Source organism: Musca domestica, unplaced genomic scaffold (assembly GCF_030504385.1).
Source record: "Musca domestica strain aabys unplaced genomic scaffold, Musca_domestica.polishedcontigs.V.1.1 1, whole genome shotgun sequence".
Taxonomy (NCBI): domain Eukaryota; kingdom Metazoa; phylum Arthropoda; class Insecta; order Diptera; family Muscidae; genus Musca; species Musca domestica.
Window position 1 is genome coordinate 26,024,776 of NW_026712114.1, and position 25,726 is coordinate 26,050,501.

General features: G+C 35.6%; 1 long non-coding RNA gene across 1 annotated transcript in view; it reads left to right on the forward strand.

Annotated features, from left to right (window-relative positions):
• The window catches only part of LOC131801968 (uncharacterized), a 184,533-nt gene that overhangs the window by 35,950 nt on the left and 122,857 nt on the right, over nucleotides 1–25,726 (forward strand). The window contains exon 2 of the long non-coding RNA XR_009341985.1: nucleotides 7,141–7,272. This is a non-coding gene — a long non-coding RNA (uncharacterized LOC131801968). The remainder of the gene's footprint in view (nucleotides 1–7,140; nucleotides 7,273–25,726) is intronic.

Here is a 25,726-nt window from a genome sequence, read left to right on the forward strand (position 1 = left end):
AATTTCAAATTTACTCCACACCCTCCACTTGATGAGATTTTTACTTCGAGTAAAACTCTAATCCTTTTTTTTTATTCAGTTGCTAACATTAACCATTTAGACAATCTAATCTAATGTAGTGAAGAGCTTAAGCATTGTTACATTTGCCATAATGCAGCAACAACAACATTAGCGCATTGTATACCATTAACATAATTATTTAAATTAAAACCAAGCCCAACAAAAGATTCTGCTTTGTGTCTATCTATTCTTTATCAGCCATGGCTAAAAGTAGTCTCTAAGCGTGGTAATGTCATTGTATACGGTACATTAAAATGGTGGCAGCATAACGCGCACCATCCACTCAAATCAGCGTTGGTGTATCACTCGCATGCAAAAGCAAGGTTTTGTTTTTAACAATTTAATTACATGCTGAATGAATAAGAAATTAAAGCAGCTAATAACCTGCAAGTAAATGCCGACTAGAGAGTATATATTTGAAACGCTAACACCAACCCGAGAGCGCTTACACGATTTTATGTGAAAAAAAAATATCACAGTGGCTTGGTGGGAAATGCAGAGCCCGACAATTTGATTGGATTCGAAGGCTCAGTCGAAAACAATAACTCGGCTCCGGGTAATAATATTTTTATATCCTACACCATAATATGGATGTTAAATAATTTTTTTATACCTATATGAAGGGTATATTAAGCATGTCATTCCGTTTGTAACACCTCGAAATATAGATTTTAGATCCCACAAAGTATATAAATCGTGGTCAGCATAAAATTCTATGTCGATTTAGCGATGTTCGTACGTGATTTAAGCGACATTATTCACCGGAATTCTTTCAAATTTAATATTTGAAGTTCGTAATGGATACTACACCCTAAGACATAAAATTGTCTCTGCAGGTCCACGTCTTCGTATAGCCCCATATGATGGTACCTCACGATATTCGGTATTTTGATGATTTTAGCTACATTATTCTCCGATTTTTTTTTTCAAGTTTCGTATTTGAATATTGTAATGGCTTACGACAAACATTGTCTATACAGGTCCACATCGTCATATAGACACTTATATAACGGCTACATTCGGTAGATTTAAGATTTTAACATAATTTTAACGGTTTTTTTTGAAAATTGCCAAATTCGTTCCAAATTACGAACTTACAGCTATTTTATTTGTTGTCATACCGCTTGTAATTTCATGCAATAATCACACTACACCAAAGCATAGTAGAAAGTATTTGCTTTATATGTTCAATTTTTCTTCGGGTGGCAGAACCTCCTCTGCATAGATGCACGTTTTCCTATAGTCCCCCATCTAACGGTGCCGCCCACTTTATGGTATTTTCAAGACTTTAACAGCATTCTTCCATCGTTTTCCGAATTGCAAAAATATTTTGGAAGGGATGGACACAATTCCGCTATAACGAAAAATCCGCTGAAAATCGTATGCAATATAACACCTAAAAATATATCAAATCAAGAATTTCCTCCAGCTGGAATATTTTCTAAAAACCTTCTGTTTTCTAGCACTAACGGTCAAAATGTTTCGCAAGTTATGACAGATAAAAGTATTAAAAATTGTGACCCTTTGTGGGTGAGGTACAAAAAGTGTTTCGCAGATTTGTATATGTCATCTTCACTAGAGATCTTGTCTTAGCATAAATATTTGTATGTGTGAAAATTAAGAGAGAGTTGAATGCTTATTTTGGTTTTTCTTTATTTTGGGGGTACCAGAAGAAATTGTCCGATCTCTACCATCTTTATAACAGATCGTGTGTTGATGGAAATATTGAGATATGCCAAGTCTGAATGGAATCGGATGTTAATTTCGCGTTTTTAACCTCCCCCCTTTTTGGAGGAGGTACCAGAAGGAGAGGAACCATATATACCATCTTCATAACGGATCTTGTATTGGTAGAAATAAAGGAATGTGTGAATTATAAAGATAACCTGATGATTACTTCGATTTTTATAAACGCTTTGGTTATTCAAAACTTTGACCCATTGTGGGGGAGGTACCAGAAGGAATGGTCCGATCTCTACCGCCTTTATAACGGATCCTGTGTTGATAGAAATGTTCTGATGTACCGAGCCTAAATGGAATTTGATGTTTATTTCGCTTTTTATGAGCTTCCCCTTTTGTGGGGGAGGTACCAGAAGGAGTGGACCGATATATTCCATCTTGACACCATGTCTTGGGTTAATAAAATTATTGGGAAGTGTGAAATTTCAAGACAATCTGGCTCTTACATTTTATAATAGTTGTAATTATTAAAAATTGTACCCTTTTTGGGGAGGTACTTGATGAAGTGGACCGATATTGTCCATATTCGCACCTTACCTATAACTGACACAAAATTATAATTTGCGGAGTTGGAGCAAAAACGGATTACCGTTTCTCTTTTTGTATAAAAAAATATATTTTGTGAAAATTTCGACCTTTTGTGGTGGAGCTACCCTAAGTTGTAGACCGATATATACTATCTTAACACCAGACCAGATAAAAATATTGGGATGTGAAATTTAAAGACAATCGGACTCTTACATCACATTTTATAAGAGTTGTAATTATCAAAATTTTGACCCCTTTTGGGGTAATTACTTGATGGAGTGGACCGATATTGTCCATTTTCGCACCTGACCTGAAACTGACGCAATAATTAGAAGTTGCAAAGTTGGAGCAAAAACGGATTAACGTTTCTCTTTTTGTGTAGAAAATATATATTTTGAAAATTTAGATCTTTTTTGGGGGAGGTACCTGAAGGAGTGGACCGATATTGCCCATCTCCGAACTCGATCTAAGTTTGACAAAAATATTACGATGTGGCAAGTTTGGACCAAATCGGATACTCCCTTTGAGAGTTATCTGGTGGGCACGATAACTCTCGAAGGGAGTATCCAGCCAGCCATCCAGAGAGACAGACAGACAGACAGACGGGCGGACGGACATCGCTAGATCGAATACAAATGTCCTGAAACGGATTTGGTCCAAAGAGACATAGGGTCTAAAACCGTCATTTTGACTAGGCACGTTTTTCAAATGATATATACCCTCTCTGGCCATATGGCTGAGGGTATAAAAACTTTCGCGGTTGAATGGAAATTTTGATATTTCAACACTAAGGTTATGGTCCATTTCTACCGCATAATAATATCCTATAACCATTATTGATAGAATTTGTTTCGTGCCTGTTGTTGTTAACATTTATAGATGTTTTATTCTTCACGAAATCTGTAAGCTTATTCAAAAAGTAGAGCAAATAAACGTTGAAGGATTGTTAAAGGGTCGTTTAAAGCTCTCCCTTTTATCATGAATTTCATATTTATCCCAAACAATTTTTCCAACTTAGATTGACCAAACCCAAATCGTGCGATAAATTTCAACAATTCGTTATATACGAACAATTTCGGAACAATTTCATTTAAAATTCCTTATAAAAAGCCTGGAGGCGTTTCTTAAAAATTTCCGGAAGAAAATTTGCCGTTCTCATTTTTATACCCTACAAGAGATAGACCCATAGTTCCGTTTGATGATCTGCATAGAATCACATTCTGAGTCGATTTATTCATGTCCGTCCGTCTGGCCATGTATTTTTGTGAACAAAGTAAGATAACAAAGTAAAGGTCGCATTTATTGCCCGATCCATACGAAATTTTTTACAAGTCATTTATTTGAAATTGGAGATAATATGTCAAGTTTAAGATAAAGCTCTTACATATATCTTCATCCGATTTATCTTCTATTATGCACCAAAGGTTAAATATCAGACCAAATAGTATGGAATTTTGCACAAACGACCAGATTAGCCCTGAAAAAAGTATGGCAAATTTGATCGAAATCGGTTCAGATATAGCTATAGCTCCCATATATACTGTTCATCTGATTTGTTATTTTAGTCCTCCGCAGCCGTAACATGCACTCTGTAACAACGATATTTAGGGAAATATATCAAATACAGCTCAAAAATACTATTGCCAAATCTCATCGGGATCGGTTCAGATTTGGATATATCTCCCATATATAACTTCGTCCGATTTTTATTGTGCACCAAAAGTCTAATATTTGCCCAAATGGGATGGAATTTGGCCCATACGACCGAATTGAGTCTAGAAGGTAGTATACCAAATTTTTGAAGATCGGTTCAGATATAGTTATAGGTCTCATATATAATGTTCATCCGATTTGTTGTATGTGTTCTCCACAACCGTAATATAAACTCCGTAGCTCCCATACTGTTTACCTTTCATTCACTTACACCACAGTCCTTTGTTAAGTTAGCCATATAATTAAAGTCCTACAAAAAGGGTTTCGCCAACATCAGCAGCAGCAGTAACAACAACAACAGCAACAAGACGATAACAATAATACAGATATTCATTTCTATTTAGATGTGTTTTTCACCTCCTCCTCCGCATCCACGAGCTTTGTTGAATGTTGCTGCCAAACAAAAGGAACCTCATTTGATGAGAATAATGATAAACAAAGTCATCCTCTTTTATATGTCGGAGCTCATTATGGAAAGTATCCGCAAACAAAAATGCTTACTTATGCACGTGTGGATGTGTGAATGTGTCTCGCATCTGCATATGCAAATTAATTAGCATAGTGTTTGCGTCGGAGGCTGCCACCTACTCACACGCATACACATATACTCGCGCATAAGTAGGTGTGCTTATATACATATGTATGGGTGGGTGTTGGTATTCATATGTGAGCTCTTTTTGAGATGTTTATTATGCAAAATATTTGAGAGATATTAGATCGGATCGACGGCGTACCTCAAATTTGGAGATGGAAGAAGCATTGAAATACTACTTTAGTTTATTAAATACTACATAATATACAGGGAGTTCGGTATACATTTTATTAACACAGGGGGGATATAAATATTTATTGTGTTACGCTCTAATATATTCATACTGTTTTGTACCTATATAAAGAGCTGAAAATGATATCAACCTTTTGATAAATGAAGAAAAAATAGAGTTTCATTATGGTAGGGTTTCAGGGTTACTATGACTAAGCGTTTTGTTCTTCTTTTTGTGGCTACGAAACTATTTAATGAGATGAAGTCACAAATGAGCTTAAATTGTCAAACAAAAGTTTCCATGACTTTTATTGTGGCAGCGAATTTAAGTAAAATGCTTTGAAATGTAAACACATTATTTGTTCGAATTTTTAATACAATAGTTAAAATGCGCTCTAATTAAAATGCAGGTTTATGTGTTACTTCCCAGAATTTAAAATTTCATATAATTCAATACAATGCTTTTTGAAACTCGCAGACAATCTGGTTTGAGCTTTTGTCAACGTTTTTTATACTCTCACCCATATGGCTACAGAGGGTATATATCATTTGATACGGTCAAAACGTGCCTAGTCGAAATAACGGTTTTAGACCCTAGGTCTCTTTGAACCAAATCCGTTTCAGAACATTTGGAGTCGATCTAGCGATGTCCGTCCGTCCGTCTGTCTATCTGGCTGGCTGGTGCGCACGATAACTCTCGAAGGGAGTATCCGATTTGGTCCAAACTTGGTACATCGTAATATTTTTGTCAAACTTAGATCGAGTTCGAAGATGGGCAATATCGGTCCACTCCTTCTGGTACCTCCCCCACAAAAGGTCGAAATTTGCAAAAAAATTATTCTTTGCACAGAAAGAGAAGGGAAAATCCGATTTTGCTCCAACTTTGCAAATCCTAATATTTGCGTCAGTTTTACGTTAGGTGTAAAAATGGACAATATCGGTCCACTCCTTCTGGTACCTCCCCACAAAAGGTCGAAATTTGCAAATCATATATTTTTTGCACAGAAAGAGAAACGATGATCCGATTTTGGTCCAACTTTGCAAATCCTAATATTTGCATCAGTGCTAGGTCTGGTTCGAAAATGGACAATATCGGTTCACTCCTTCAAGTACCTCCCCCACAAATGGTCAAAATTTTGAATAATTACAACTCTCGTAAAATGTGATTTAAGAGTTCGATTGTCTTCAAATTTCACCCATCCCAATCATTTTATTAGTCAAGGTATGGTGATAAGATGGAGTATATCGGTCCACTTCTTCTGGTACCTCCCCCACAAATGGTCAAAATTTTAAAAAAATATATTTTCTGCACAGAAAGGGAAGCAATAATCTAATTTTGAAAAACATAACACTCAAAGAAAGCGAAATAAGGATCCAACTCTTTTCAAATTTCACACATACAATAATTTTTGCTAACACCAGATCTGTTGTGAAGATGCTATATATCTTCGAACACCTCCTGGCACCTCACCCACAAAGGGACACAATTTTCAATATTTGCATCTATTACAAATTCCAAAGCAACTCAGCGATTCTTTACAATTGCTATATTTATTGATCCTTTTCAAAATCGCAGGAATTTAAAGTACATTCCAAATATTCAATGTCTCGGAAATTACGGTGAAATTATGGTGACCCTACAATTGCAATCGGGCATGTTTGACATGGTAAATATTTGAAATATATTTCAAGGACTGCCCAACGATGCATAAATCGTGATAAAAACCAGCAAAGAAAGGTCAAGAGTCGGGTGTGGCCGACTTTATGATACCCTAAACCCCGTTTCAGATTTAGTACAGGTACGCATAACAAATAAACGTTTTTATTTGGAATCTTTGAGAATTGAATCATATTAACTATGACCATGACCTCCTCTGAATCGATTTCTACTAAAATTGCGAAGACATTAGTATCTGAACCACTTTTAGGCACAATAAACAGGAAATCGGATGAAGATATGGTAGCTATATCCAAACGAAACAATCTCTGTAAGTTTTAGGAATTTCCATGCCGTATCTGATATCTGGCACCAAATGTCGTTAAATACAAAATCGGATGAAACATATATATGGAACCAATAGCTATATTTTAACCGATTTTTATAAAATTGTATACACTTTCTTCCAGGCTTAATTCAGTCGAAAGCATCAAATTACAAAATTTAGATTTGTTCGAGTGGGTCACCTTTGGCACGAATTATGGCCAATGGCCAAAGAAACCGTCACATGCCGCCCGAATGTAGCTCTGCGGTATTTTGGTTCTTATTTCAATGAATAAAGACATAAATTTTTTTCAACCAAATATTCCATTAAGATATTTTTCCATTTTCATTTCAGATCACCTTGGCAACCCTGGCATTATTAGCGAGATGTGTATTATATTTTTAGTTGGCAGTTACACAGCGTGGCGGGTGGCATAATGTTAGTAATTATGTAAAAGGCACGAATAATGCAAGCAGCGAACCGTGAGTACGTCAAATTGTTTATCAGAGTGTCAGTCAGAGTGCGAGGTGGAATTACATGCAAATGTATGTAAGCTTTGAGTGTTTCTTTTGCTGCTGCTCCTGCCGGCACGGTAAAGGACGCATTTCAATGCTGACGATGACGGTTAGGTGAAATTTATGTGCGATAATGCAGCAGGAAATGAGTATGTCACGTGTATTCTGGAGAGTCATTCATATTTTTGCATATTTATATCAATGGGTGTATGAAATTATGAAATTTTCGTTTCAAAGGAGTACTTGAATATGTCTCTAGTTGATTAAATGCCAGACTGTTTAGTAACATATGAATTAAGGTTATTTTGCTAAAGAAATATGTTTTTGATGTAGGCCAAATGTCTCATACAAAAGGGCTTATTATTGCATCTATTGGCAAATATTCTCCCGGTCTATTAACAATTCTAATTCTACAAACTCAAGGGAAATAAGTGTACTGCATACATTTTTTAATAAGAGTCTCCTGTTACACACATGCATACATATCTATGTTAGCTGCTAAACTCTTTTGCACTTTCAACGCATTTATGCAAATTATCTTTTCATTTGTTGTTGTTGCTGCTGCTGTTAGTATGTCTTGTTCGAGGACCGACTCATTTGCACAATACACAGACCAATTAAATTTTGTTTGCTGTGTTGCATTTCACAGATTACCCAGCACAATTCTCATAGGGGAGAGGGGGCCACTACTTGCAAGTCACACATTATGCAAAAAAAAAAAAAACTGAAATGTATGTGAGGGTTGGGATGACTACTCCAAAATTCTAATCTAAAAATAAACAAAAAAAAAAGAAAAAGCACGAAAGCAGACTAACAATGACTCGCCACTTGTCACCCCATTTGTTGCAGTACCCAAGTGTCGTGAAAATCATTGCACAACAACAACGAAATTAAATTCAAGTGCTATTCTTAGTAACATTCATGATGACTTTTTATATATGTTTGAGCAGCATTCAAAAAAAATTTTTTCTTTAAAATTTCTTGAGATTTCATTTATACTAATACATTGACTGGTGAATATCATGCAACCCTTATTTTTGTTCCGATTTAGGTCAAATTTAGTCACTTGGCCATATTATATTTATATCCTCCACCTTGAAATGGAGCACATATTAACTTTGCCATTCCGTCATAAAGGGTATATATTAATGATATATATGTTTATAGAGCATTCAAAATATTTGTAGTAAACTGGGTCAAGAAGTTTCTTTAAAAATCCTTGAGATTTCATTTATATTAATACTTAGACTGGCGAATATTATGCAATCCTTTTTTTGCTCCGATTGAGGTCAAATTTGTCACTTGGCTTGGTCACTTGTCACTATATTTATACCTTCCACCTTGAAAAGGAGGGTATATTAACTTTGTCATTCCGTTTGCAATCCAATTCGTCGTAGACGCATATAGTATATATATTCATAATCACCATAAAATTCTAAGTCGATTTAACAATGTCCGTCTATCTGTCTGTTGAAATTACGTTACAGCCCACACCATTTGACGCAGAGCTAGAAAATTTGGCAAAGCAATTTGTATTGAGTCTAGGATGGTTGGTATTGAATATGAGATATATCGGTCCACGTTTTGATATTGCCGCCACATAGCGGTACTTCCCGATATTCGGTATTTTCATGATTTTTGCTACATTTTCCAGGGATTAGTCTAAACATTGGTATTGTGATGCTTAATGGGCTCTAGCTCCTGTGGCGGAACATTGTATGTATAGGTCCCCGTTTTCGTATTGCTCCGGTACCTCCCGATATTCGGTATTTTGGCGATGTTTGCCACATTTTTCCACGGATTGGTATATGTAGGTCATAATGGGTTTTAGCTCCAGTGGCGGCATATTGTATGTATAGGTCCATATTTTCGTATAGCCCCCACATAACGGTACCCCCCGATATTCGCTTTTGTCATGATTTTTGTCTAGAAATTGGTATTACCATTATGACCTATAATGGGTTCAAGCTCCGGTGGCGGAACATTGTATGTATAGTCCATATCTTCCTATTGCCTCCATATAACGGTACCTCCCGATATTCGGTATTTTGATAATGTTTGTCACATTTTTCCACGGATGTGTCCAAAAATTGGTATTTGTAGTTCAAAATGGGTTTTAGCTCCAGTGGCAAAATATTGTATGTATAGATCCACGTTTTCGTATAGCCCCCATGTTTCGGTACCTCCCGATATTCGGTATTTTGTTGATTTATTTCACATTATCCACGGATTTGTCTAAAAATTGGTATTTGTAGTTCTTAATGGGGTTCGCTCGAGTGGCAGAACATTGAATATCTAGGTCCCTGTTTTGCTATAGCCGCCATATAATGGTACCCACTGATATTCGGTATTTTGATAATCCTTGTCACATTTACCCTCGGTTGATGTACAAAAAAATTGAGGGGAATATATATGGGAGCTATATGTAAATCTGAACCGATTGCGACAAAATTTGTCAAAAGTATTTCTGAGCTATATCTGAATCCACATACCAAAAATCATTGTTATAGAGTTCATATTATAACTCTGAGGGGGTTAAATCTCAAATCAGATATACGTTCTTGCCGATTCGAAAGAAATTTGGCATATGTTGTTCTCATCATAACCAGCACCTATAAACGAACTTTGGGAGTTCTACCACGTCCCTGTTATTTATGACTCCAAAAACATGTCATTGGCCCCATAGTGCAGAGTAGATAATCTCTTTACGAAAACTAGAAAAGCAAGTATGGTTAGACACCATACATTTAGAACTATGGCCGGCTTTTCGGGCAAACATTAACCACATTCACCTACCGATATAATTGAAATTTGCTGTCTCGACTCGCTCGACTTTCGATACAGTTAGTTTCAATGGTGGAAGGTGAACATAACGCATTTACATATGATACATAAAATAAAAATTATAAAAACGGCATCTTGGCATAGGGACTTTAATAACCGATTCATCCGGACTAGAAAGAAAATACACCCCATTTCTTCCGATTGCCTGTAGGTAGTTTGGAAAGCATTTGAGGAAAAAAGTAAATATTTAAACTCTAAATATGACTTTTTTTAAGCTTGAGAACATGTCGAGAAATTATATTAATGTAAAACTTTTCTAATATTTCAAAACCGCTGGTTTTGTTCAAAGTCGGAATTTCGAGGAAGTTATTCAAAATATTTAATAAAGAGTGATAAATATAATTAAAAAAATAAATTATAAAAATACCCTGCAATACTACAAAATGTTGGAAGCCTCCAAATCCATTTTGGAAGATTTCGTTTTTGAAATGATATCATAGATCTCTGCCCCAATGTTATCCTTAGCTTGTTGACCGGGGCATTTGCCCCATATTTACGCTCTCTGACGTACAGATAGGCATTCAAAATAATTTCACACAAATGTTTTTGTCCATTTTACAGCTAAATATAATTCAATGGTCATCCAAAAGGTTAGACTTCTTCCCTGTCCTTAACTTTCTGCTCATGCAAAATTACGTGTCGATTGGTTTTCAGTTGTGAACTGTAGAGCGACTGCAAAATCAGGAAAAAATTCTTATTTTTTTGTTTGTCCAGTTGAACCCGTAAAGTAACATCTTCAAAAACAATTGGCATTAATGCTGACCCTAACCCAAACCCATGCAAAATTTCGTGAGGATCGGACGATAATTGCGACTAGTATAAAATACACATAGGGTTGCGGGGTGTAGACAACTTTAGAAAATGTGCAATTCAAAATTGTAAGTCAATGTGAAAAAATCGCATGCAATTAAAAATATGACAAAAATTAAAAAAAGAGAAGATATTCACTTTTTATTGGAATATTTTTACGCGATTTTCTTAGATTTGATCCTTATCTGGCAAGATACCATTCCGAAATTATGAGAATTGTGAAAATCAGTCTAGCGGTTCTTATAAGCGGTTCTTATAAGCGAAGATCTATTTCTATATATTGTAAGTATTTCGCTATATATCCGATATCTTGGCTATCAGCATCATTGAAATGGCCAGAAATGACTTTTTAATGTATTTTTGGTTTGACCGGGATTAAAAATATTCGCGGTTTAGTGGAACTATTTGTATTTTTTGACAAACAATTTTAGGTTTATTTTACCCGCTAAATATTGTCCGATGAGCGTATAAATTTGTAGGCCTCTGCCCAGCTGCCATTTAAACTCTATCTTCATGCAGAATTTCGCGTCGATCGGTTCATAATTGTGGCCTGTAGAGCACCAGCAAAATCAGGAAATGTTTCTGTTTTTGGTTCATTTCAACCCAACACATAGTGTTGTAGGGTATAACAATACAGAGCATATCAAAAAAAAAAAAAAAACAGGTAAACAACGTTTAACTCCCTGCAACACTACAATATGTTGGAAGCCCCCTTATGTCCAAATCCATTTTGGGAGATTTCGTTTTTGAAATGTTATCATAAAGCCCAAAAAGTTTTCCATTTTACAGCTAAATATAATTTAATGGTCATCCAAAATATTAGACTTCTTCGCTGTCCTTAACTCGATTGGTTTTCAATTGTTACCTGTAAAGCGACTGCACAATCAGGAAAATTTTTTTGTACATTTGAACCCGTAAATGAATATCTTTTATTTGAAAATTTTTGATCGATTTTATACCTTTCTGGCAAAAGACCATTCGGAATTCGTGAGAATTGTAAAAGTCAGTCCAGCGGTTCTTGACTTAGAAGTGAAAAAACTAACATCACCTTCTTTAGTATATGAGATCTTATATATTTTCCTATATATGCGATATTTTGGGTTAGATGTTTTAGAGACCGTATGTTTTTAGAAAATAATGGTTCCAGACTTACGATGATTATTCGAAAAGAGCATGAAATAGGTTCCACATTTGTTTTTATGATGTTGTTGATATGGGGATGTTTTTAAGGGGAATCTTGATTATGGTCAAAAGGGTTTCACATCTGTAAAAACTCTACCGCAAATTGTAGTGAAGTAGGGTATCAAATGATCGGTCCCGCCCGACTGTAGCCTTTGCCTACTTGTTTTTATTTTAGTATTGAAAGTCATAACACACAAAAAAAACAGTAGGTGGGAGCTATATTCCAATTTGAACCGATCTCTATAAAATCGATGTTACGGAATACAAATATAACAAATCGGATGAATATTATATATTGGAGCTATAGCTATATCTGAACCGATTTTCACCTAATTTGACAGACTTGTTTCTAAACTCAATTTGGTCGTAAATGCCAAGTACCTTTGGTACACAAAGAATGCAAATCGGACGAAGATATATGGGAGCTATATCTAAATATGAACCGATCTCGATAAAAATTTAGCAAAGGTATTTCTGAGCTGTGTTTGATATTTTCCACCAAATATCGTTCTTACAGAATCCATATTACGGCTGCGATGGACAAAAATAACAAATCGGATAAACAGTATATATGGGGAATATAACTCTATCTGAACCAATTTCGTTTCGTTTTCGTTCAAAAATTTCAGGCCTGATCTGGTCGTATGTGCAAAATTCCATACTGTTTGGGCTGCACAGTAAAAGGCAAATCGGACGAAGATATATATGGGAACTATATCTAAATTATGACCGATTATCTCCAATTTCAATATGGTTCGTCCTTGGGTCAAACTAATTCTTTGTGAAAACTTTCATCTGGAATGCGGCCTGTACTTTGTTTAGATGAACAGACGGACGGACGAACATGCATAAATCGGCTCAAAATATGATTCTATGCAGATCATGAAAAGGAACTATGTATCTATCTCTATTCCTATTGCCTGTTACAAACAAATGCACAAAGACATAATACCTGAGCTTGTGGTGTAGGGTATAAAAATAATAAAAAAATTGATGGATATCTAGATCCTGCCCTGCCTTCACAGCCCTAGATTGTAATATTTCATTATTTTCCCATCATGATTTGCCTCCAATCCTCTTCGAACTTTCCACGTAAATTTCGAAATTGACCATTGAATATTTTCAAAGTGGATGGTATCGAATCACTCTTGCTGGTTAGTTAATCATATGCCAATTAGTTTTGTATTTGAAAAAAAATTCAAAACACGATTCTAATTTCTCAGAATGAAAAATTGGAAATTTATTCTATTCGAATTCATTATATTTTTAATATTTAATTTTTTTAAGTTATGTGCTACTTCAAGTGGAAAATAATCTATTTTTATTCTCATGTTAGTAATTGAATTACAAACTCATCTTCCGTTGTCTGGAAACATAAATAAAAACAAATATTAAATTTATACAAATAATTGCAAACAAAAAGTTTACGCGCGCAACAATAAAATAACAACATTTTAAATCTATAAAAAAGAAGAGAAAATCTGTTAAGCTGTTGCAGACGTAAGTTTTTTTTTTTTTTTGTTTTATCGTTTATGACCCGCCAAGACAATAAGAAGCAATAACAACAGCAAAAAAAAACTTTAAGAAAGTGCCATTAAAATAAATGCGAGTGAAAATGAATATGTATGTACGTATGTTTTTCCATAGCAAATACGAAAAATAAAAACAATATTAACGTCATAAAAAATTTAAATGACCATTTAAGCGGGGTTGGAGTAAATTGAGAAGAGCATTTATTTATTGAAAATGTTTGTACGCGCCATAAGGTTGAGATATAAAGCCGTTTAAATTAATATTTCTTCATTTTCTTTAACATTTAAATCCATTATAAAAACCAGACGAGAAAGAAAAAAAATCAGATAAAAAGTAAATACGTAAAGTAGATTAAGCAAAAGAAAAGACAGTTAAGTCCATCTGAGGATTTTTATTCCTAAAAAATATTGAAATATTTAAAATAAACAAGATCTGATAATACGCGCTTTAATAACTAGGGATTGACAATTTCAATTTATAAACGAAAATTGGAAATAAAACTGTAATTGAGGAATGAATCACGAGAAATTTGCCATTTAGTCCTCCATGTTTCAATTTGAGGTGGTTCGTATTTCAACTGCACTTCTAGATAAAGTAAACTGCAATTCTAAGTAAAGAGGACTGCACTTCTAAGTAAAGAGGATACCTTCTTGATTATCATAATTTTAAGTCGATTTAACGAAGTCAAACCCCAAAATTTTAACATTTTTTTTAATTTTATTGAATGAAAGCAAAAAATTTAGGAAATTGCATCAAATTTTAAAATAAGTTTTGACTTGTTCGAATTGGTCACCTTATGCACGAATTTCATTCCACATATCGCAATTTGTCCCAAATGCATAAATTGTTCTACCAATTTCTATATTGCGGACCAACGACACGTGACGATTTAGAGCTGCGAACTACGACTGCAAGGTTTTCACCATTTTTATTCCCCTACATGAATACAGAGAATATATATAATTTGATACGGCAAAAACGTTTAGACCCTGGGACTCCTTGGGCCAAATCCGTTTCAGGACATTTAGAGTGGATCCAGGGATGTCCGTCCGTCTAACTGCCTGATATCCGCCTGTCTCTCGAAAGGAGAATCCCAGAACCCCACAAAGTGGATCCAGGGATGTCCATCCGTCTATCTGTCGTCTTGCACACGATAGCTCTCGAACGAAGAATGCAAGTATCCCACGAAGTGTCAACATTGAAAAATTATATATGGTATGAAGATGAAATATATCGGATAACTCCTTCTGATACTTCCTCATAAGATGCGATATAAGCGTATGATTCATTCTTAACCTCACATATTCAAATATTCCTATTAGCACAGGATCTCTTGTGAAGATGAGATTCATGGGTTCACTCCTTCTGGTACGTCCACCAAAGGGGTTAAAAATTTGAATAACAAAAATTCTCATACAATGCGAAATAAACATCTCTTTCTTTCTAAAATTCGCACATTCCAATATTTATACCAACAAAAGATTGCTTAAGGTGATCGACACTTTGGTATTTTTTAGTGCCAACCTTGCTTTCCAAAATACTCCAGACACAATACTCCAAAGGATTGGTATCAGGAGATTTTGTGGTCATTGTTAGATGGAAATGAAGCGAGGAACCTCATTTTGTAACCATTCTTGGGCGGCACGTGCTGAGTGCGATGGTGCTGAGTCCTGTCTGAATATCCAAGGTCTACGGCCAAAATGTTTGCGTGCCCAAGGCTTTAATACACAGAATATATTCGCGATAATATTCGCATTTATTCTGATGCCACGGTCGATTAATACGAGCGGAGAGCACCATGGCCGGTGCTTGAACTTGAAGCTGACCTTTTCGCCAAGTCACCACGATCATTTTGTTTGTTTACAAACTGCTGGACAACGAATGTTGTCTCATCGGAGAAAGCCAAATTCAACAGTTCACCACTTTCGGCCAAGCAAAGCAACTCTTTAGCTCTTTCGAGTCTATTTTCTTTCTGTTGCGGTGTAAGTTCTTGCACTTTTTGGAATTTTAATGGCTTTGCCCTGAGCTCATTTTTCAATATTTGCCGAATGGGATAATACGATATGTTCAGCTCACGAGCCATTTTTCGGCCACTGCGTTGCGGATTTCGATTAAGTCGCTTCTTTTCTTTTCGAACCATTTCTGCTGATGTTGCTGTTTTCTTCCGTCCACTTCCTTGATGTCGGGCTACGCTTCCAGTATCACGGTAACGAGCGATGGTACGAGCTACAAAATATTCTCATTTAAATGCTGGAGTGCTCTAACAATAGCCACTTGAGGTTTTCCAGCCAAAAATAAAGAAATCACACTATCACGCTAAAATTCCATCACGAATAACTTTTTTTCTTTAAAATTTTCACGAAAATGCTTTTGTACGCTTGTAAAGAATATAATCACTGGAATAATTTTAACATCTGTCGGACGACTGGCTTTTATTGATAACAATATGTTTCTACTGCAACAGAACTGCAGTGGTTTTAGAAGTTTTGACATATGGCCACTATTTTGGAGATTAAAAGTAATGGGGAAATTGATTGATCTTCACCACAAGTATATTTTTCCTACTATTGTTGTCTTGTGATGCTAAAGATGTTGCAGATCAGTCGTATATGAGAACAGTGAAGCCATTGGCTTTTAGGTTTTTACTCTTTGCGGGGTCGATATCCTCAATATGATGTTGAAGGACATTTATCATGTTGGAAGACTTTCGTATTTTTCGAATATTTCCAAAACATTGGTGATTTCTATTCTATTTGTCAAAAATCAAATTTATTTTCGTAGTTGTCTAATTGTTGCCGGTATGTATTTGATTGGGGATGAAAAGAAACTTCGCTTCTTTATTGGAAATCCTATCAAACTAGCAGAATGAATTTAAATGAAATGTAGAGATTTTTCAGGACAAGTGATTACACTACTCTATGGCAGGAAGGTCATGATAACAATACTTCCCTAATTTGGAGACAGCATTAGCAACATTTAATTAATGTATTACGTCCATAATTTTGGCATATGTAAAATGTCCACCAATTGTATATTTTGTTTGCACATATAAATCACCCCCTCCACCATATTTCTGTTTCAACCTGAACCAGTAAAGAAAGTATGATACCCTACACCACTTTGCTACTTTAGTAGAGCTCCACATAACAATTAAAAATTTTTATGGGAGAATTTAATCATACACGCTATGATTATAATTATAATTTAAAATTGAAAGGACTAAATATGCCGAAGCATTTGTATCTTTTAAATTCGGACTTTTGTTGCCCATTTAGTGCAAAATTAATTTGAAACCGGATAAAGATATATATGGGAGCTATATCCAAATCTGAACCGATCTCGATAAAATTTGGCAAATATATTTCTGAGCTGTATTTGATATATTTTCCTGAATATCGTTGTTACGGAGTGCATATTACGGCTGTGGGTAACAAATACAACAAATCGGATGAACAATATATATGGGAGCTATAGTTATATCTGATCCGATCTTCACCAAATTTGACTACTAGGTTCTAGACTCAATTCGGTCTTATGTGCCAAATTCCATTCCATTTGGGCAAATATTAGACGTTTGGTGCACAATAAAAGGTAAATCGGACGAAGTTATATATGGGAGCTATATCCAAATCTGAACCGATTTTGATAAAATTTAGCAAAGGTATTTCTGAGCTGTATTTGATATATTTCCCCAAATATTGTTGTTACAGAGTGCATATTACGGCTGCGGAGGACAAAAATAACAAATTGGATGAACAATATATATGGGAGCTATAGCTATATCTGAACCGATTTCGATCCAATTTGGCATACTTATTTTCAGACCTAAGTTGGTTGTATGTGGAAAATTCCATACTATTCGGGCTGATATTACACGTTTGGTGCACAATAAAAGGCAAATCGGACGAAAATATATATGGGAGCTGTTTCTAAATTTTTAACGATTATCTCCAATTTCAATAGGGTTCGTCCTTGGGCCAAATAAATGTTTTTTGGAGAATTTCAACTCAATCGGATAATAAATGCGACCTGCATTTTGTTCACAAGAATCCATGGACAGACGTACGGACGGGCAGACGGACTGACATGCATAAATCAACTCAGAAAGTGATTCTATGCAGATCATCAAAAGGAACTGTGGGTCTATCTCGTTTCCTTTTGCCTATTACAAATGTACAAAGACATAATACCCTGACCACATTGTGGTGTAGGGTATAAAAAATTTTAAAATTTCATGTTCATTAAGTCATAAATACGACAAATATCCCTCTCGTTTTTTGTTCAAACACACACACACACACATATGAATAGTTTGATTTATTCGCTTTGGTGAGTAAACGAAGAGCATTAGTTCGGTCGCATGTTACATATCATTGGCTTTGGTTAAAATCACGGTGATTTGACTTTGTTTTGTTGCTGTTTTCTTTTTTTCAGGAGCAACTATTTTGGGGCTAGTGGTGGCAATATGTTTTATGGCAGCGTTTGTGTGATTGGTGGCAATAAAACATAATGGCCCATTTCTGTCGGCTGATAAGTTAAAAACATGCAATTCCTGCTTAATAATGTCTTAATTTTTCAGTCGAACATTTGTTTGTTAATTTCATAGCCACTAATGACTCCTAGCATTGAGGAAGTGTAGATTTTTATGGTGGACATAAATATCGTAACCTGTCATAGTCATGCTGAATGTGAGCATTTTTGTCATTGCGATTGTTTGTTTGGTGACAATTTATATGCGTTGTAAATGGAAAGGATGATCGTTTGGGGAACAAATGTGAGGCTTATACCTGAGAACCGGTTTTCTGTATTTAATGTGTACAACAGTCTTGTTTGTATGAATGTTTCAATATATAAGGCTTTCAAAATTTTTCCGTAACCATTAAGCTCCAATTTTATATTGCCACAACAGCCCCCCCCCACCAAGTACCTCCCCCAAATAATCAACACTTTGAATAATAATGAAGCTTACATAGTGTGATGTAATAGTCCGATTGTCTCCAATATGCACATTACACTATATTATCTATATATAAAGAACGGATAGTACGATCCACTCCTTCTGGTACCTCCCCCTCCATAACGGGTCAAAACTTTGAATAGCAATAAAGCTAAAAAATGCGAAATGAAACTTAGCTCATGGTACCTTTTCTACAGCGGGAAATAGACAAATCTAACACATCTCAATATTTGTATTAACACAAGATCTGTTGTGAAGTTGCAATATATCGTCCCACTCCTGCTGGCACCTACCTCGCAAAGGGTAACAATTTTAAATACTTATATCTTTCATAACTTGTCAGCGATTTTATTAAAACTTCGTACTTCTAAATATATGTCTCAACCAGAGATCGGATGATGCACGTATCACCACAAAAAGTTTACATTTTTAAGAACAAGTATTCACATAAAATTGTGAATAAATGCTCAATTTTCTTTAAATTTTGCCATCCGAATTATTATACAGGGTTGCCCACATTCGACGGACCCATCTGGCAACGCCATAACTTATTACCATTAACCAATACACGCCACGCGAGCGCTCTGAAATAGTTGAAATTTACATTCAACAGAAGAAGTCAACTGTGAAAACTCAACGTGCTTTTAAAACATTAAAAATGTGAGAAGTGCGCCTTCTAAGAACACCATTAAGCGTTTATACGAAAAATGTTCGACTGGTAAGGCTCTTTCTAATCCGAAGAGGCCATACAAAAGTCGACCAAGGCGATCGGCCGAGAATATCGCTGCCGTACGACCCAGTGTTGAGAGGTCCGCAAGAACATCCCAAAAACGCCGTTCTTAGCAGTTGGGCATGGCTCGGTCCACTTTACAACGGATTATTCGCATTGATTTGCATTTGTTCCCGTACAAAATTCAATTGACGCAAAGAATGTTGCCTGCGGACAAGTCTCGTCGATTGGAATAGGCCCAAAGGGCCCAAAGGTCCGTCGAATATGGGCAACCCTGTGGAATGCTTCGGTCCACTGTATCTGCTATCTCAAGCAAATTACAAGAAAAGCAAAAAATGTCGGAAATAGCATCAACTTTTAGAATAATTTTAGATTTGTTCGAATTAGTCACCTTTGGCACGAATTATGGCCTTCAAACGGCCAATGAAACCGCCACACGTTGCCAGAATGTTGCTATGCGGTATTTTGGCCCATTCCGGGCGAAGCGCTTGCTTGAAGTGATCGTCACTTTTGTATTTTTAGTGCCAACCTTGCATTCGCAAATACTCCGGACACAATAGTCCAACGGATTGGTATCCGTAGATTTTGGTGGCCATTGTGCGCTGGAAATGAAGCGAGGAACCTCATTTTGTAACCATTCTTGGGTGCCGCGTGGTGAGTGCGATGATGCTGAGTCCTGTTGGAATGTCCAAAGTCTACGGCCAAAATGTTTGCGTGTCCAAGGCTTTAATACATACTCCAGAATATTTTTGCAATAATAGCGACCATCGGCTGTTTAGCGACCCACGCCATCACCATGGCCGGCTCTTGAGTTCTGGTGGCCAACCGAAGGTGCACATTTTCAGCAGACCGCTTTGGCAAGTAAACAGATCATTTTCTTTGTTGTTTGTTCACAAAACTGCTGGACAATGAATGTTTTCTCATCGGAGAAAACCAAATTCGGCAGTTCACCACTTTCGTCCAAGCGATGCAACTCTTTAGATCTTTGGAATCTATTTTCTTTCTCTTGTGGTGTAAGTTCTTGCACTTTTTGAAATTTCAATGGCTTTACCCTGGGCTAATTTTTTCAATATTTGCCGAATAGAATATTGCGATATGTTCAGCTCACGAGCCATTTTTCGGCCACTGCGGGGCGGGTTTCGATCAAGTAGCTTCTTTACTTTTCGAACCATTTCTGTTGTTGTTGCTGATTTTTTCCGTCGACTTCCTTGACGTTGGGATACGCTACCAGTATCACGGTAACGAGCGATGTTACGAAACATAAAAGATTTATTCACATTTAAATGCTGGAGTGCTCTAACGATAGCCATTTGTGGTTTTCCAGCCGAATATAAAGTAATCACACTATCACGCTTGGATTCCATTACTAATAACTTTTTTTCTGGAAAAATGCTTTTATTCGCTGTCGGACGAGTGGCTTTGAAATGACAGCAGTCTGAAGCTGGTTGCAGTTTTTTCATATCACCCTGTATATGTTTCTTCCGATTTGGGATTTTAAGACCCTCACATGCAGCTGATATTTGGCATCAGTTATACAAGTCAGAAATGAGTGTTTCAAATTTTCTCAAGATCGGTTCAGATTTGTATACAGCTTTCTTCGGTTTGACGTTTATTGTGCACTGAATGGATATAACATGAATCCAAAATCTTGGCTATAAGCATCATTGTAATGGCCAGCAGTGACCTTTTAATGTATTTGTAATTTCGCCGGGATAAAAATATTAATGGAAATGTTAGTATTTTCTTAAATTAAAGTTATGGTATATTTCAGCCGGTAAATATTATTCGATGATCATCCAAATTGATAGGCTGCCTAGCCCTAACTCCATGCTAAATTTGGCGTCGATTGTTCTATAATTGTGGCCTGTAGAGCAACTGGAAAATCAGGAAATTTTGCTGTTTTTAGTTTATTTCAACCTTTAAATATTTTAATTTCGAATGGATTGGGCCATAATTGCGATTCGTAGCGTGATTACAATTTAGCATGGGCAGGCGGATAGCTTGATCGACTCAGCTCGGCGAAATAAGAAGATCCTATGTCGGGGATCAATATTTCGAGGTGTAACTAATATATAATAATAATAGTTGGTCCAATCAAACACAGTGTTGTGGGGTATAAATATATTGAAAAAAAAAAAATTAATACAATTTTTAAACAGTTTTTCTCAAAATTTGTGATAATTTATGTAGCTTTCTGGACGAATACCTTTCGGAGAAAAATTTGGATATTTTAACAATTAATATATGATTCTTTTCCAGGCTTTTGTGAAAACGTACATTATTCAATAACTATTTTGTATAAAGTGTTACAAATCTGTAGATCAACGAACAAGACTACTTCATAAGAACTCTAAATACCAAAACTTATTGAAAAGTATATTAATCTGACATACATATGACTTATAAAGCTTATTGGACATTTATGTGGGATTCCAAAAATAATCAATTTAATATTTGGCTTTAGTCATTCTGCGAAGAAATTATAAATTCATATTGCTAGTTTAATAAAAATCCGCTTAAATAAAACAAGTAAGCAAAGGCTATAGTCGACCATGTGATACCCTACAACACTACAATATGTTAGAATCCTCCTTATGTCCAAATCCATTTTGGAAGATTTCGCTTTTGAAATTTTATCACGGAGCACTGCTCAGATATTACCCTTAGCAGTTTGACCAAGGACATTTGTCCAATATTTACGCACTCCGTTGTGCTGTTAGTTGTTGTGGTTCATTTTACAGGTAAATATAATCCAATGGTCATCCAAAATGCTAGAATTCTTCCCTGTCCATAACTCTCTTCTCATGCTAAATTCCGTGTCGATTGGTTTCAATTTCAATTAATTTGAACTTCTAATTATTTTCCAATCATCTCCAAAAGCTTGTCTACGATATTTGGCAATATGCACTTATGAAAATTTTCGTGAGGATTGGACGATAATTGCAATCTGTGTATAATAACCCCAACCTGTTTTGTAAGGTGAAAAATATTACAAAATGTACACTTCAATATTATAAGTCAAATTGAAAAAATCGCATGCGATAAAAATATATGAAAAGATAAAAAAAATTTACAAAATACTACAAAACCTATTTTACCAACATGATTGACATCTTTTTATGATTTTTTAGATTTTATACTTTTATGCCAAGAGGGCATTCTGAATGGAATGAAATTTGTCAAAATCGGTCCAGCCATTCTTGAGATATAAGCATTATAGCTAACATCCCCTTCCTTTGTATATACACACATTGTATATATTTCGCTATATATATCCGATATGTTTACTATCGGCATCGACGTAATGGTCAGAATTGATCTGTTCGTCTATTTGTGATTTCGCCGGGATTAAAAATATCCGCGGTTTAATGGAAAATTTGACCGTTATTTATTACAAATGTTATGGTCTATTTCACCCACTAAATATTACCCGATGACCATCAAAATTGGAAGACTTCTAGCCACCCCTAAGCTGTAGCTCCATGCTAACTTCCGCTTCGATTGGTCCATAACTGCGACCTGTAGAGCAACTGTAAAATCAGGAAAGTTTTCAGTTTTTGGTTCATTTCAAAACCTAAATATTATGCGATCATCTCCAAAAGCATTAGGGTTATATTCTGATCATTACCCCACCTCCATTTTTAATTTCGTGAGGATCGGACTATAATTGCTACCTGTAGAGTGATTATAAATTAACATGGACAGACGGACGGACATACATAGCTAGATCGACTTAGCTCAGCAAGATAGGAAGATCCATATATACTTTCCTATGTGGGAAACCAATATTTCGAGGTGTTACATAACTTTTGGCCCAATCAAACTTATAATACCCCCAACACATAGTGTTGTAGGGTATAATTATTGGTCATTTCCAGCCTAAATGCCTTATTTTGAAAACCATTCATATATTTATTGTGAAAGAAATTAATATATCCATAGCCGCAATTTGAAAACAGCATTTCATATTAAAACATCCATGTCATCTTTCATTCATCAGAATTTGCCAAGTTTTTTCTTCGTTTCAAATTTATTTTTGTGTCCAGAATTCATGTTCATTCAATGAGCAGAGCAGGCTATGGCTCAAATTAAAGTGAAACAGTTGAGAATTACGATAACTTTTTATTCCCTTGGTGGCGTGGGGCTTTTGTGCGATGCGTTTTGCAACTTTGTGGGTGTGAGTGAGTGTGTATGTGTGCCTGTGGAACAGCTCCTGCATTGAAGTTGCAAAAACCAAAGATATAAAAATACACGATATCGTCGTGTACAAAACGTGCTAAAGTGTCTGGTTAAATATATTTCTTTTCCACACAGCGGACGAGCGAACGAACGTTCGAATGAACAAAAGCAGCAACAACAATATCTCTTCTCTTTCTCCAGTTGGAAAAAGAGTGAAATAGAATTTCTAGCAAAAAAAAGTACGGAACAGTGTGAATGGTTGTTCTGCTCTCATATATCAGGGATGAGGAAGATGGAGTTGCTCGTATTTATTTTAATCGTACAACCAAGTACGCCGCTGGAAGGCATCATAACCACAAAATGCTATGCCGGAAAGAATGGGAATGAATAAATATGAGACTTCCTTAGAATTTCTATATTTTCAAATGAGGGGTTTTGGCAAAAAGAGAAGTGGTTTGTTGGTGTGAGTGCGTGTGTGTATGTGTTTGCATGAAAATTGTTTTTGCAATTTAAATTAATTGCATTAAATGTTTAATAAACAAATTGACGTTGATGGCATTTTAATTAAGGTGCATATAATAATCATTTATGCACTTCTTTCGCAAGCGACTTGTCTAATTAGAACATTTTAAATTTAATTGCAATTAAAGTAGATTAAAGTGCATTAATTTAAAAGCATTTAATATTTATGGGGCAAAAAATTAATAATATTTAAAAAGAATAAATCATTTTATTGCATAATTAAAAATATAGATCCATATAGATTAAAGTACATCCTGAAATGGTCGGTCGGAATAAAAAGAAGAAAAAAACATTAATTTCGGCGGGGCAAACTGTTAACACCTTCAGCATTGGGTAAAGAAAACATATTTATATAAGAGTATCTGAATTCAAACGTGTTCCTATACATTCTATGTTCCGAATAGCAGGAGGTACCCTAATATTGGGAGCTATACGAAAAAGTGGACCTATGTAATCGACACTGGAACCCATTACAAACAGTAAATATCATTTTTTAGACAAACCCGTGAAAAAATATGGCAAAAATCATTAAAATACCGAATATCGGGAGGCAATATATACAATGTTCCGCCGCCAGAGCTAGAACCCATAACGAACTACACATATTAATTTTTAAAGATGTGGCTAAAACCATCAAAATACCGAATATCGGGAGATACCGTTATATGGGGGCTATTCGAAAAAGTGGACTTAAGTGATCAATTTTCTGTCACCGAAGCTAGAACCCATTTCAAACAACAAATATCTTTTTAGACGAACCCTTTGAAAAATATGGCAAACATCATCAAAATAACGACTACCCTTACCCCTATATGATGGCTACATGAAAACTTTGACCTATATAACAATGTACCTCCACCAGAGTTAGAACCCATAACGAATTACAAATAACAAATACCGAATATCAGGAGGTACTCTTATATGGGTTATACGAAAAAGTGGACCTATGTAACCAATTTTATGCCACCAAAGATGGAACCAATTACAAACAACAAATACCATTTTTTAGACAAACCCGTATGAAAATGTTGCATAAATCATCAAAATACTGAACATTCAGGGGTATCGTTATTCGGCGGCTATGCGAAAACGTGAACCTATACATACTTTGTTCCGCCACAAAAGCTAGAATCCATTACAACCTTCAAATACTAATTTTTAGACAAATCCGTGGAAAAATGTAGCGAAAATCATCAAAATACAGAATATTGAAAGGTATGGGGGCTATACAAAAACGTGGACCTATACATACAATGTTTCGGCATAGCAGCTAAAATCCATTACAAACTACAAATACCATTTTAGACAAATCCATGAAAAAATTTGGCAAAAACCATCAAAATACAGAATATCGGGAGGTACCGTTGGCTATCCGAAAATGTGGACCGATATATCTCATTTTCAATACAAATGATCCTAGGCACAATACAAATTGTTCTGCCAAATTTTGAAGCTCTACATCACATAAGGTGGGCTGTATCGCGATTTCAACAGCAGACGGACAGACAGACGGTCATCGTTATATCGACCTGCGATATATATTTGGTATTGGTATAAAACGTATGCTATTTGTTATGATCCCATATTGAGTAGATTCTCCTCTCGCCAAAACTTTAGAGTAGCTCCAGTTTGTGGTATAAACCTCAAAAAATAGTACCTCTCAACCTA